This window comes from Drosophila albomicans, chromosome 2L (genome assembly GCF_009650485.2).
Source record: "Drosophila albomicans strain 15112-1751.03 chromosome 2L, ASM965048v2, whole genome shotgun sequence".
Classification (NCBI taxonomy): Eukaryota; Metazoa; Arthropoda; class Insecta; order Diptera; family Drosophilidae; genus Drosophila; species Drosophila albomicans.
The window spans coordinates 13,916,865-13,931,708 of record NC_047628.2 but is presented as its reverse complement, the minus strand read 5'-3'; positions in this window follow the sequence as shown (position 1 = coordinate 13,931,708).

The following is a 14,844-nucleotide window of genomic DNA, read 5'->3' as shown; positions in this document are numbered from 1 at the left end:
TTTGATTTAATTTAATTTAAAAATATTTGGTATGTTGAATACCGGATTAACTTTGCCACATTTGCAGTCTGATTACAGTCATTCATATTCTCTTAGTGTTAAGCTTTATCTGCATTAATAAAATTAAATTGATACAAGCCAATATTTTATATCCCCGAATGATTTTATAAATTATGCAAATCAAAAGGGAGAACAGCATTTAGAATTATAGCACGTTCACTGAGCGTATACGTGATGCGGTTATTCAAACATCAAGCAATCAATCCTTTTTTCCAGCGACATAAAACTGAAACTACACAAGCTTTCAGCGAATTTCTCTCACAAATATTGTGCAGAGGTTTAATATCCACATTTATCTCTTGTGCGGCTAAAACTATAACAAATCGCCAATGCTGCAGAGCAACAATAAATTATTTCCATTTCGACAGTCTGAAGCCTTTGATTATAATATGATTTGCTTTGCCACGGGAGTTGTTTGTGCAAACGAAACAAGAATATCAGTCAACACATTTAATAGACAAATAAAAAAGAAATACGATGTTGGCATAATTTTATAAGATTTATTTGAAAAACTAATAGAAATTATTTGCCATAATTTATGCAGACACACATTTAAAACTGTAGACTGTATTTCATGAAATGATTTATTTTATTTATGGGATTAAAGAGTCAATAACTCTCAGCGTTTATTTTGTTTCTCGCTCAATTAATGTTTTTGTTGGATTACCTGGACTATTGCATTTGATTGGATTTAGCAAAGAAGTAACTACCGTTGAGAATGATAAAATAGCAAAACTTAGTTTGCTACAACCACCGCAGAGACAGAGACATTCCCCTCCCCTCTCTTGGCTGGCTACTTAAGGAATCTCTTTGAATCCAAGTCATGTGAATCAGTTGAAAATTGCAGTGCGTTCGTTGTACATGAAGAATGTGCTTGGCTTATTTCATAGTTTTGCCAAAGCCAAGAGAAACTTTCTGCAGCTCCACCGTACGGCAAATGCAAAAGAAGATAGATAAACTTGTCTGACCTGATGCTTACTCAATTTGCCGACTCACAGAACAGGTCATGAACTGGATGTGCAGTACAGAAGTAAGTTAATCTTAGGTCCGTTCAAAGGTATCTTCAACTAAAGCAAGCACTCTGGTAAAAGATATTATACAGGGCATTCTAAATTATTTTCTAATATTTATTAATAATACTACAAATATATTTTATAACTTTGTGCCTGCGGGAAATGTGCATAACCGACTGAAAGATGCATTTCCTATATACAATATTGTATATTTTGCATTCTACAATATATTTCAAATACAGTACTACATGAATATACCAAATATAACATTTGCCATATTTTAAATATAGTAATATATGCAAAATATAGTATTTGGTATATTTTTAGTATTTTTGTGGTATACTAATTTGGTATATTTTGAAAACTTTTTGCTTTTATTCAAAATGGGTAGCGGGTATCTCACTGTCGAGCACACTCGACTTGTTTATATTGATGTGATGCTATAGAGAGTGTATCAGAACGTCAGCGAACTTTAAATGTCCTTAGATAACCAATTGTCCTGTTTAACAATACACCATACCTATGCATCAAGCATGGGGCAAACAAGAAAGTTAACATTAACTGACAGATAAACAAGCAAATTGACAGCATAATACAAATACCGGAGAATGGACGCAAAATAAAGTGAAGCCACCTGCTGGCAATGAACTGAGAATTGCAACTGTTATGTCAGATACACGACATTGTAAGCAGGGATCCAATGGGAAAATTGCCGTCCGTCTATCACGAAATTGACATTTATTATGCAGATTTATTATATTTTGTTTACGACTATTTGCTAGAAGTCTTGAAATTTATGATGAGCTTTCAAGCAGTTAATATCTCAGTTCAAACTACGTGAAATACTCATAACCAATGCACTTTGCATGCCCATAAATTGTAATTAAAGCAAACAAAGGTATAACTGCAACCAGGCAACCATTGTGACACATGTGGCACATTGTCCTTGCTCCGAAAAGCAGGCAACGAAGTTTTGCAAAAGAGACATATTTTTAAATTTTGTGTGTGTGGTGTGGAAAACGCTTCTGAGTTCAGTGTCCAAATAACAACAATAAATTGTCAACGTTTTGCGAAACAGGAAAATGTCACACGAATTGTGAGTAGGAAAATGAGTGCTAATTAAGTCGTTGCGTTAATTACTTGCTGGCATTTGAGTGTCTTTCAACGTTTAACAAAATTAGCAACCAAGTAGTCGTTAGGCTACCCTGGAGCAAAGAAATAGTATAGTATACTATATACATACATACAGTCAGGGCAGTGGCAACAAGTTTGCTCTACATGAAAACTTTTGCTGACAGTTGACCACAGCCACATCAAGTAGCCGACTGGTTGGCCAGTAAGAAGGGGAGAAGGACACACAAATACGCCAATAATCAATGGTGTAAGCTCAGTCGAGGACAACTTTAATAGTCTACTTTGCTCTTTAGTCAACTATTTCAACAATCTGTTTGACGCTTCGGGCGTAGGCTTTTTTCGCATTCCGTATTCAGTTGAGATGCATTGATGCGTGTTATGAGGCCAGTTTTAATTGCAGCCAAGGTAAACTGTGCGTAACCAAGGCTACTTGACAGCTCCACCTTAATTGACCCAAGGAAGTGCTCTCTAATTGGTCTCCTCGAGCTCAACTTCAATGTGAGCCACTCGAATAGAGTGTAGTGCAACTTTTCTAATTTCCTCAGTTGCCTTAACACATCAAGATGGATATTAGCAGCATATACTTTGCTGGGGTGATGAATGCTTAAGCTAAAGCCTTGTATTCTTCTAGCACTTTAATATACTGTGACAACACAGCTTGAAACTGTTTGCAGTAGCAATTGTTTTATGAAAATTGATGATGTGTTCGCATTGTTTTGCCATAAATTCACGCTGTCTGCACTCGAAAACTTTTTGTAATAATATAAGTGGAGTGGTGTCCAAGAGCACTTTCCGAAATAATCACTATATAATGACATTTACTATGAACGATAATTGCAATCACATATTACCACAGACAGCATCCGCCATTATTTTATAAAAGCATTCAGGCTAAAATATCACTATTTAATTAAATAAATTTCACAATTTGGGTGTGTCGTTTAAAATAATAATTAGATGCACATAAATTGATACAAATTTTATAACCAAAGGGTTGTTAGTATTCAAACAAAATCGAATGAACGCGAATTTGCATAGCGGTTATGTAATCATGTCAATCAGAAACTAATTTATAAATTTAGTTCAATTGTTTATTCTAAGCAAGTAAGAAGGCTTCAGTCAAGTGTGATCGACTGTAAGATACCCGCTATCCACCATGAACAAAAGTTAAAAAATGCGGTATTAATTATAAAATATACCAAATTAATATACCTTAAAATGTTCAAAATATACCAAAGGCTACATTTAGTATATTGTTATAGCACTACATTTAAAATATACTATACTTTTTTGCCCCAACAAATATATTTCAAAAATTTCTTCAACAGTTTTTCGTTATAGTTAGTATTTTTAACAAGGTAACAAAATTATATCTCTATCTCTTATAATCTCTGAGATCTAGGTGTTCATACGGACGGATGGACAGACAGACATGGCCAAATCGTTTTGGATGTTGACGCGGGTCAAGAATATATATATATAGTTTATAGAATCGAAGATGCACACAGTTATAAAGAGTCTGAATAGGAGTAACGATCGTATACGTGATATTTCAATCGTATACGTTATCAGAGCTTTTTACTGCTACGACTTAACCTCACTTAAAGTAAATTCTATAGGCCACGTTTAGCACTCAAATTTAAATGAAATGCATTCAGTCAGCTGCAATTCGCATGCCTGTTCTACTTCACTCATGTGTGTGTGTGTTCATTTAAACAGCCAAGTACTTACTCCCATTTACATACTTCGTGTACTACTTTCGTGTTTACAAAGTGCCTCATTCGGTTTATTTTACAACAGGACTTTCGTGCTTCTTCAGCTTCACCAAAATATCCACTTAACATTTTCCTTGGCTGCAATTACGAGTTGCCCATTTTGAGCCCCAAAGGAAAACGAACACACAGCAACAGCAACAAGAGCAGCAGCAGCAGAAGTTAGTATCCTGTCCTGTATCCCATCCTGTGCCATCGTGCGCTGCCCTAAAGGCACACACATATTCTTAGCCCTACAACACACTCGTAGGTATAACAACATAATCCGCATATAAGGGCCTTGAACTAGGACACAATAAAAGACCATGCATCGGAGCAAAACTAAACAATTTCCATGCTACTTCGAGATAAGTGTGTGATATTCCACAGCTTGTGTACTCATTAGAGTCGCGTTAACATTCCGGGAGTTTTACTCGCGGTTTGCTTACTTTACTTTAGTTGAATATCAAATAAAAAGCGTCTTAAAATAACATACACCAAAGGAAAGAGTTTTCTTTTTGACGAATTTCACATAGTTTTCAAGCTCTTCAACTTTACTTACTGTCATTTTTCATAGTTTTACCTCAGTTGGACAGTTTAATCCAGTTAAAAATAGTTGTTGCCGCTTGTTTTCAGCTTGACTACTGAAAAGTTGTTAACTTTATATAAGAGATATTCTGACCATCACGTTTTTCCAAAGACTTAACTTGGCTCTTTTTATACTCACAATCTCTAAGAGGTCAATATTAAGACAAACAATAGACCTCAGCCAAACTTCCATTTCCAATTTTCACCTCTGCCGTTAAGTCTCCAACTTCTACTACTACTTCCCATTGTCATGTCACATAATTGCCTTGCTCATTTCGTTTTATCCCATACTCGAAAGGCTGCAAAAGCCCTAAGCTAATGAGTGACCCAAGAATTTACTTGGACTGCAATCATTACGCACAGATGCCAAGAAGCCTGTCATTTGCTTAATGAGTACAATTTATACAACAATATGTATAGATTAGTTAAATTTAAATCCCATATCCCTTCTGGGCCAGCTTGTGCTTGTCTTGTGATGCTTTTGTGGCTGTTGTGGTCTTTAGGATTTTCACATGAATCAACTTTAAGCGTAGACAACTGATAACCAACAATTAAATAAGGGAAAATATACAGGCACTTTGCAGTCTCAACCTCAAGGGAGAGGAGACACTTGCCAAATGATTCTCCTGACCACAAAGAAATGTGAATTAAATTTAAATGCTAGTTTGATTATATCACACAAGTACATACATGTGAGTTCACATAACAATTTAAATTCCAGACAATGCTATAGCAAATATTATATTCTTTTTTTTTTTGTATGTTTGTTATTTATATTGCATTTTTTTCCATCAAGCCTTTGTTTATTCATTTTATTTTTTCTCTGGCATTTTTCTTGCAACTCTCAATGTGCATAGCGTGTTGCGAATGTGTACGTGCGTGTATGCGTGTGTGCATGCGTCAGTTTGTTGTGCATGTATGCGTTGAATGTATGCCAGGACGTCTGACTTTGGCATCCTCCATCTAGCAGACACAGGTCGCTGGCAAGAGGCGAAATGGTTCTACCGGAAGAAGCTTCAACAGCTACTTTAAACTGGTAGTTGAAAATACAGTGCAACCTTTGACCTTTCCAGCCATTTAAACAATTTACAGCATCAGCTTAAAGTCTACAATGTTGTATAAGTAAAACAACATTTTTCAGTTTTTTAATGCGTTTTTTAATGAATAAATAATAAGGTCTGTGTAATATGAAGTCTTAATTGAATTAAAATAACACTATTTTTGTTAAGGTAATTATTAATTATAATTAAAAAATAAATCTAATTAAAAATGCTTAAAACTGAAAGTTAGCTCCCTTTCTCCACAAGTTTTCTGAATTCCAGACACAACGACAAAAACTGAAAGTTTACTATACAAAAAAAAACTTTTTTTTGATCAGATGTGAAGCAGATTTACGATAACCCAGAGATGTGAAAATGACTTTGTTAAAAAAAAAATAATAATAATAAAAAGAAGAAGAAAATGAGCTGACTGGAAAAATATTTATTTATTCGAGCAGCAGTCGTGCGAAAAAAGTGACAAATGCCGCTTTTTACTTGGCTATAAAGTTTTCGTGGTTTTGTTTGCGCTTCATTTTGCTGACGATGAGTTCAAGTTTCTCTAAACTTTTCGGGCTCGAGGACAGTTTTGACTTTTGCGGTTCGAAGCGCAGTGATTTATAAGTTGTTGTGCAACCAGTCGAAAAACTTTTCACTGAAAACTCAACTATAAACGTCGACAAATAAAGCTTACCGAAAAAACAAGTTTTAAAAATATTTATTTTGCACATAAAAACCGCTAAAATAAACAAATCCATTGTTCCGCTTTTTTTTATTTTTTATATCGTAAATACTGCATATATATAGGACAATGAATTCATTAAATCTTACTATGCAGAAGCATATTAAATTTTATAAAAATAATTTATCATGATTTCTGTGCGCCTGTAATGAGTTCTGTTTATTTGGTTCTTTGCTCGTTTTCAAACGTTGTTGTTCCCTTTTCCATCTGCTGCAGTTCTTTTGCAGTATTTTTGTCCTGTGCGGATTCAGTGAAAAGAAAAAAACACTACAACATGCAGGGCGTGATGACAGCTCCAAGAAGGATTTAAAAAGTTTTTGTGCGCTGGCAAAACAACACGTGGGCTACATTTTTGTTGTTTTCCTTTTAGTTGTTCGTCTCCATGTTGTTTTGTCAGAACTGAATTATATTTGCGTCATACAAAAGGGATTGGGGCGGGCAGAGAGAACATTTTCCAGCTTGCATTTAAGTTGAAGTAAGTTGAAACTAATGATACCAAAAGCATCACAACTCACAAATTCCAGGTGGGCAAAATACTTTATATGTATTTTTCTAAGCTTCCTCGCAGATGCACTTTCTGTACATCTGTGTAAGTAATTAAGTAGCGTGGTGGTTTTATTAGAGAAAACTGCAGAAATTAATTGTAAGTTTATCGCTGCATTCAAAAATTAAAGCTGCAGCTGTTAACAAACAATTAAAGAAAGAATGTTTAGAATATTACTCGATTGAGATGACTTAGTCTAGAATTTATTTGTTTATTGTCTACGCATGCCATAAATAAATTAGTTTTCTCTTTTATTTAAACAACTACGCAAACAAATCGATACGAATACCAATCAATTTACTAATTAAGTGCAGCATGGGAAATCATTTTGATTAGTTACCTTCAAATTCAAATATCACATGCAATAACACTGCATTTAAGCATTTGCAGTAATTAGCTATGAAATTTAGCTTGGATCGAATTAAAATTTTAATTATTGACATGCAAACTGATGAAATGGATTAGATAAAACCAATCTATTTGGCAATCAGATGCAAACTTGCATAAAGGCTTTCTTTTTATATTAAATTGTTATATATAGCATGCGTATGATAAAAGTCAACTTTTTTTTACGCTGATGACTTGACTTATGGAAGACATTTATTTTCTTATTATCACATTTGTACTCTCCCATAAAATCAAGCAGCTATGTATCAAAAGTCCTGGTTGTAAAAAATACTGACACACTTTATGATTGATAGCCTCATCTTGAGGTCAATCAAAGCGCATTACTCATACGCCACATACCATGAATAAATCACTCACACAAACACACACACACACACACACGCTCTGCGAGAGATAATCAGGCGAATATGAAAACTGTTTGGCTGAGATTATTATCCCTTTGAGGCCACTTGCCGCGCTCATCAGGCGCACATCAATAAGGGCAAGACTCCTACAACGTTACAATTCGATGGCTCGCCATAAACTTTGTTTGATAGCAATCATTAAATCTCTGCAGATAAGCTTAATCCGGTAGCACAACATTTCCTGCCACATACATAACTAAATACGTCATCAACAGATTTTGTGTGTGTTGCTCAATTCTCAAGGTAACAACCTGAAAAAAATAACTAAAATCAATATACAATGAATTAAGAAATAAGCAATATTCGGCTTTAATATAACAAAATGAATCAATTCTTACTCTAAATGACTTTTTTCAGGCACAATGTGTGTGACACGCGTCGTATGCGTATTTTAAAGCGACTTACAAACACCGTCAGCTGGCAGCATATGCGATATTATTTATTTATGATATTTTTATGCAATTGACTGTTTGTCGACTGTTGCTGACAGCTTTGTAGGCCACTCGCTTTTAAAGCTTATTTCTCGACATTGAGACGGAAGTGAATAAAAATGGTACATTTTAAAATTTCTTCATTTATGCTTTACTTAATAAGTTGCTTAAATTGAAATCATTGAAATTATTCCTTTTACAAAAGCTGTTTCTCATTCAATTTAAATTATTGTAAGAAATAATTATTTCGTAAATTAAAGTACGTAACAATTAAATTTATAATTTATCTGCCTTATCGCACATTCTTTTATTCAACCGAACACATTCAGAGTCTGCAGTGAACTAAAATTGTTGTTGCAGACGCGCTGTACAGCTTTACAGGCTGTAAACCAAAAGGCAAATTTACTTAGGTCAACAGTTTGCTGTTAACCAAAGGGAAATTTCCTTAGGTTAACATTTTTCTGTCACATTACACTGCAGCTTCAACGAACATGCGTTGTGTGCAACATGTTTAGGCACAACAGGTGACGATCAGGGAAAAACATATGCTTAACGATGATAAAATTCTTTTACTTTAAAGATAATGAACATATGTTTCTCAAATGCAGTTGAGAAATTCAAACGTACTTGATCAAGTATAAATTCAGCTGTAATTGCGATTTAAAATCAGTTGCAGGCCTGGAAATCATCATGAAATTTACTTTGAATTTTATGTGTGTGCTACTCGCGTTGTGTGTTCAGATTCTTACAATTTCTAATTCCGAGGCAAAGACATGGAATCCGCAGTATGCCTATAAAAGGCAAACTCAACTTGTACCCCTCAACACATCCTTAACAGAGGTAGTATAATAAGTATAATGCTCAAGATTTCTCCATCTATTATTGTGAATCTCTTTCAATGTATTTCAGGCTCAACTTGGGTTAATGATGGAGCTATGCAATGGCAATGGCATCAAATGCCTGCATGCTGAGCAATGTTGTTCACTAAAATGCTTAAAGTACACAAAAATCTGTATATTTTAGGCACATGATAGTTGTGTTCCAAAAGACAAACAATAAATCTATGACAGCATAATAAATTCACAAAAGTGTCCGAAAAATTACTTCCCTCCCCAGGCTGTGCATATAAAGTGAGAACCACTTAAACATTCCCCCAGGCCACTCGCGACTTGACAACTTTGACATGTTCCACTCGCCCTCTTGGAACAAGTGTTAAGTCCAACAGCTCTTTGTAAATTTTTGAATTATTCTTTTTCTTACCAAGTATGAATAAGTAAAGCACATCAAAAAGTTTCTTTCGGCACTGATAAAGCCAACTAGAAGCAGCAAAAAGCGCTAAATAGCTTCTGGGACTCAACGCACTTCATAAAATACAGACCGAAATTTTAAGCATTACGAAAATGAAATTTTGTAATCAACTTTATTGTGACTAGAGTCATATTAATTAATAAGTTGTGTGTTTTCAGAATTTTTGAAATTCATAGTGGTACTATTTGAAAAGCAGTGGAAAATTTTCATTATTTTTCATTGCTTTCTCCTTTCATAGGAATTCTTGCCTTTGTCCCTTTTAAAAACAAACACTCATACGCTCTTTTGTTCACAAAGCTTTTACGCTTTGTTTGGCGTAGTTTCTTTTGTTTGTATAACAAAGAAGCGAGTTAATTAAATGAAATTAAACCAACTTTTAATATATTATTTGCCAGTATTAAATAATTAAATATTTGTATTTTCTAGGTGCACGCAACTCTTCGTTGATCAAATGTCAATTCCCACACGGTTTCTTAAAACGATATCAATGATGGCAATGAAATTGCATTTCAGACTTCAATTCACTGATAGCTTTCGCGTTAAGGCGTCTTTCAGTTTGCATGTTCAGCGTTTGCAGCGCTTTTCGTTGCTCGACACTTCACATTGACTGCTACAGACAGACGTCCTTCGTGTCCTTTTCGCTGCGGTTTTGGGCGTCTTTGACTTATCTTTTCTGCAATTCGTCTTTATGCATTCCTTGCGAGTGCCCTGCCAAGGCTTCGCCTTGCCACTTTGAGTAACTGACGACCTCAAGATACGGCCATCCTCCGATTGTCGGCATTTTAAGTTGCGCAGCTTGTTTCTTAAATCTACATTTGATGCGCCACGCAATCAGGCCACTGCATGCATTTTAAATTCCACCAAGCCTCTGCCATAATCTAAGAAAGTAGTGCAGTAAATTCGTAACATAATTCATAGCATTTGAGGCACATGACACATGAGTTCCAAGTTAAATTCAATGCATGATTCACATGATTGAAGTCTAAGAATAATTTATATATATCATAAAATAGAACTGATTAAATATCATTGATATGATTGTAATTTTAAATTAATGAATATAAATCCTAAACTATAACTGGTTTAATTTAAAGTAGAATAACAATTCTAGCTTTTATAGCTCTCAGCTGCTTTCATTTAAATTGATTGTTTGTCTTTTTTCATTCACAAATCAATTGACTAAATCTATGGAATAGCAAATAAAAAATCAACCACATACAAACTATGAGATAAATGATGGATTATTTTTCCAATAAATATTTGCATAAATAAAGCTAAAAGCAAACCAATAGCGATATCAAATACATCGTTATAAATATAGGAATTTTAGGCATATTTTATCTGCATATCGTAAATGAATAACAAGTTTTTCAGAGCTAAAGCTTTAATAAACGTAATAGTAGCTCATATTAAATTTATAAGTTATGAAAATGTATTTTATTTATATAATAAAACTTCAAGCAGTAGCATATAACATTGGGCCTGCAGGAAATATAATACATGCTGTTTCAACCCGTCGAGTTGCACTTCAAGTACATAACTTACTCGCTTTTTTATGATTCTGGAGAGTAGTATATTTCCCTTGTTTCCATTGATGGTAATTCGAGCATTGCAACCGCGTTAACAACTCTTTGTTTCTGTGCAAACAGAAATCGGTAATTGGCACAGCTCTGGTTGCATTCTGTTTTATGTGTTGTTTGACTTGTCCAAAGGTCTCAGCTTGTTTGGCAGTCAATGGTAATGTTAACAAGTGCAGTATAAATTACGAGAACATCAATAAATATGAAACTGCCACCATAATGCACGTCTGATTAAATTGAATCGAAGCGTCGACTGTCCCCCAATTTTGTACTTTGCAAACCAAACAAAACCATTTGAGCTATGCAAAAACAGCTGCTTTAATTGACAATAATGCAAGCATATAAAGTAGTCCGTAACTTAGTCCCACAATGAAACCAAAATGAGCCGCAAAATGTGTAGCAAGCAGCAATATGGCCCAAAAACCCAACAAATTGCAAAATGTTGCTCTAAATGCAGATGAGTTTCAGTCCAGACGAGTTCAAAGTTCATTGTACTAAATTGTAGTGCGTAAAATAATCAAGTTTTAATTAAAATTGGTAAAATATGCCAAGAGATTTGTTGTGGGTAAATGTGTTAAGTTTGCTAGTGCAATTAAATATCTCTTCCCGAAAATCAAATTCGAATTGCAGTGTGAACTACATTCATTGTAATTTAAAATTATCACAAAATTAATTGATAAAATTGATGCAATTCAAGTGTTTAATTAATAAACAATACTTTAAAGAAGTCTTTCAGTTAAGTCACAGTAAAATAAAATTTTCAGCATAAATATTTCAGTTTCTCGTGGTCTCTTAAATGACATCAGCATGAATAATTTATCACTTGTAGCAACTCGAATGCAACTCATAAATTTTCTTCGGTCAACGATACATTGCAAACTGTTGTAACTTAAAACAGGTCAACAATTTACTTTATTGCAGTCATTTCACCTCTTTGAAGCAACTCAACTGAAAAACAAAATACTCAGCAGACATTTTCATTGATTTCCCAATTAAATTTGTTTGCTATTGCATTACAAAATGTTAAATAAGTAATTTCCAGTAAGTGTCATTAATACTTGTTTTTTATTTAAAAAAACAAGTATGTGCGTATTTTCTGCCATTTAAAGAACATCTTTCTTTAGGGTATTCAAGACAGCAAATACAAATTAAAGGAAAATACGAGTATGTATGTATTGCTCTTTCAAGCTTTTTACCGCAAAATGAAATTGAATAATGGCCATCAGCTGTTGTTGTTTATTGTTGATAGTGTTGTTGCAAATAAATAAAAGTAAATCATTGTTTGACTGTTAAGCTGTGCAAATGTCTTGACTAATTTATCAGTGATTATGTTTACTAAGTGACTTAAATAAAAGAACATGTAGTTGAAGGTATCATATGTACCATATAATGAGAGATTTTAACTGAAGATTAAGCCCAATTGATATACATATAATTAGGTAAATCGAGCAAACTCGACTGTTATATACCGGCTACCCATTTTAAATAAAACCATATTTTAAAAGTATAATATACAGCCAAAATTCAAAAATTAACCGAATACTATATTTGGTATATTAATAGTAATATATATTGAAAATATACCAAAGACTAAACTAACGCTTCCATTTTTAAATAAAACTATATATTCGAATTAGATTAATATACTACGAAAATACTGAAATATACCAAGAGCTTATTTAGTATATTGACATACCCATTTTGAATAAAACCATAAATTAAAATTATACCAAAATTAATATACTGTAAAAATACTGATATATACCGAATGCTATATTTGGTATATTGATATATTACTATATTAAAAATATGTATAAATATTGAGAACATACACTCTACCCATTTTAACTAAAACCATAAATTAAAATTATACCACATTAATATACCGCCAAAATACTGAAATATACCGAATGCTATATTTGGTATATTGATATAGTACTATATTATTATTTCAGTAGTTTTTGCCTCAAAGTTACCTTCTTCCCTATGGGTAGCGAGTATAAAAAGAGTAAATACTTTGTTTGTAATCTCAAATGAGTATGCAAAATATTTTTCTGACTAGATACATTCGCTGCAGATAGTTGTCAGCCTACCTGAATAATTGCGCTGAGTGCAAGCAATTCATCTCTTTGATCGACTGACTGAGTAAGAAGCATAGAACACAAAGAATGGACTGTGACCACAATCACTTCGTGTGATTACCTGAGCCTATCTAACTGACTGCTGAATGTCGGGAAACAACCTGAGACAGTGCTTTAAAATTATTTTGTGACAAGAGCCATTTAACAGACGTTGCCAAGAGTTGTCCATTGTTTCGGTCTGGCGGCAATGAATTGCTGTGAGCACTCTCTGCACTTTCAGTTGCCTTGCCTTGCACTCTGTCGTTTAGCTCAGTGTGCTTAGACACAATGGTTAAACGTTGGCACTTGTATACTGAACTAGCTGCTGCACGGTTTAATTTATCTTCCGGGGAATAGGCCACAATGCACAGAAATGAAGGTAAACAGCGAGCGAGCGCACATTGTCAACATGTGACATTACTAGCCAGCCAGCCATCCAGCATGAGTACACATAACTATGCCAGAACCTTACATTGCCTTGGCTTGAACTATGTTATGTCAAGTGTTTGCACTAATTCGGCAGCCAGACTTTGGGATCGTAATGCAAGCAGACAGAGTCCAATTATAGCGCATAAGCTGCATCTGCAATTTAATTCAATTTTAATCTTAAGTCTGTTGCTTTATGTCTCGGTTCGTTACTCAACGAAAGCTATTTACCATCCCACTATCCCTTTGGGAGCAGTTTATTCTCCTCTGCTCACATTCCATTGATAGACTATAAATAATTGTGGTATCCCTTAAAGGGTTCGCAGGGCGGTCGATAAAAATCATTAATTCAAGCCAAGTGTCATAAAAATGTGCATATAAATCAGCAAAGTGTAAACTCATGCTGACACTGACACTGATTCAAATTTTTGGGTATATTCTTTGACCTTAAAGTAACAACAATTTATTAGCGTAGAAAATCGATTGGAGCATACTTTGTCTGTTTTTTGTTTTAAGTCATTTGCTATGCATTCATCAACCTGAAAGGTGTTCGAATCAATATAAACATCGTACCTTTTGTATATAGAGAAAGTGAGTGAAATACTGTCATCATTACGTAAACGTTGTTTTGTTAGTGGCACAATTTGTCACACCAACACAGAAGGGAACGAAACGGAACGCAAGTGTCTATTTTACCAGAGACGCCAGCTGAAACTCGAAAGGATAACAAGCTGAGCCGTGTGGCAGCTGTGTGTTAGCCTTTTTCTAATCAAAATATCATAATCAGTTGAGACATGTATGCCAAGTGGATATCAAAACACACAATGACAGTGATAAAAGCAGACACAAGACCGAAAAACTGACAGGCTTAAGCATTCCGAATAAAATTAGCATATTTTGTTTAATACCAAAAAAAAACAGCTCTTTTTGGGCAAATCAAGCTGTGCACAGCTGTGCGTTGATTTAAAGCAAGTATCTTTAATAGAATAGAAAACTTAGCAAGCTGGAAAGTATAATGTTTTTCTTTTCCTTGCCGCTTTCTCTTAATTCAGCTAAAGTGCAGCCTCGTCTGTTTTTCACACCATTCGAACAGCGGGTGTAACAAAGTGATCAATAAATTATTCCCAGCTCTCTTCCGTATTGTTGTTGTGCTGTGCAGTGGAAAGAGCAAGTGCTGCAACAGCAATCGATTTGTCTCAGACAGTGCGGACGTTCTACATGGCGTATGTGTAACAAGTGCAACACATAAATTCTGTAGTAAACTCCCAAAAAACCACAAAACAAATAAAACAAAGTCG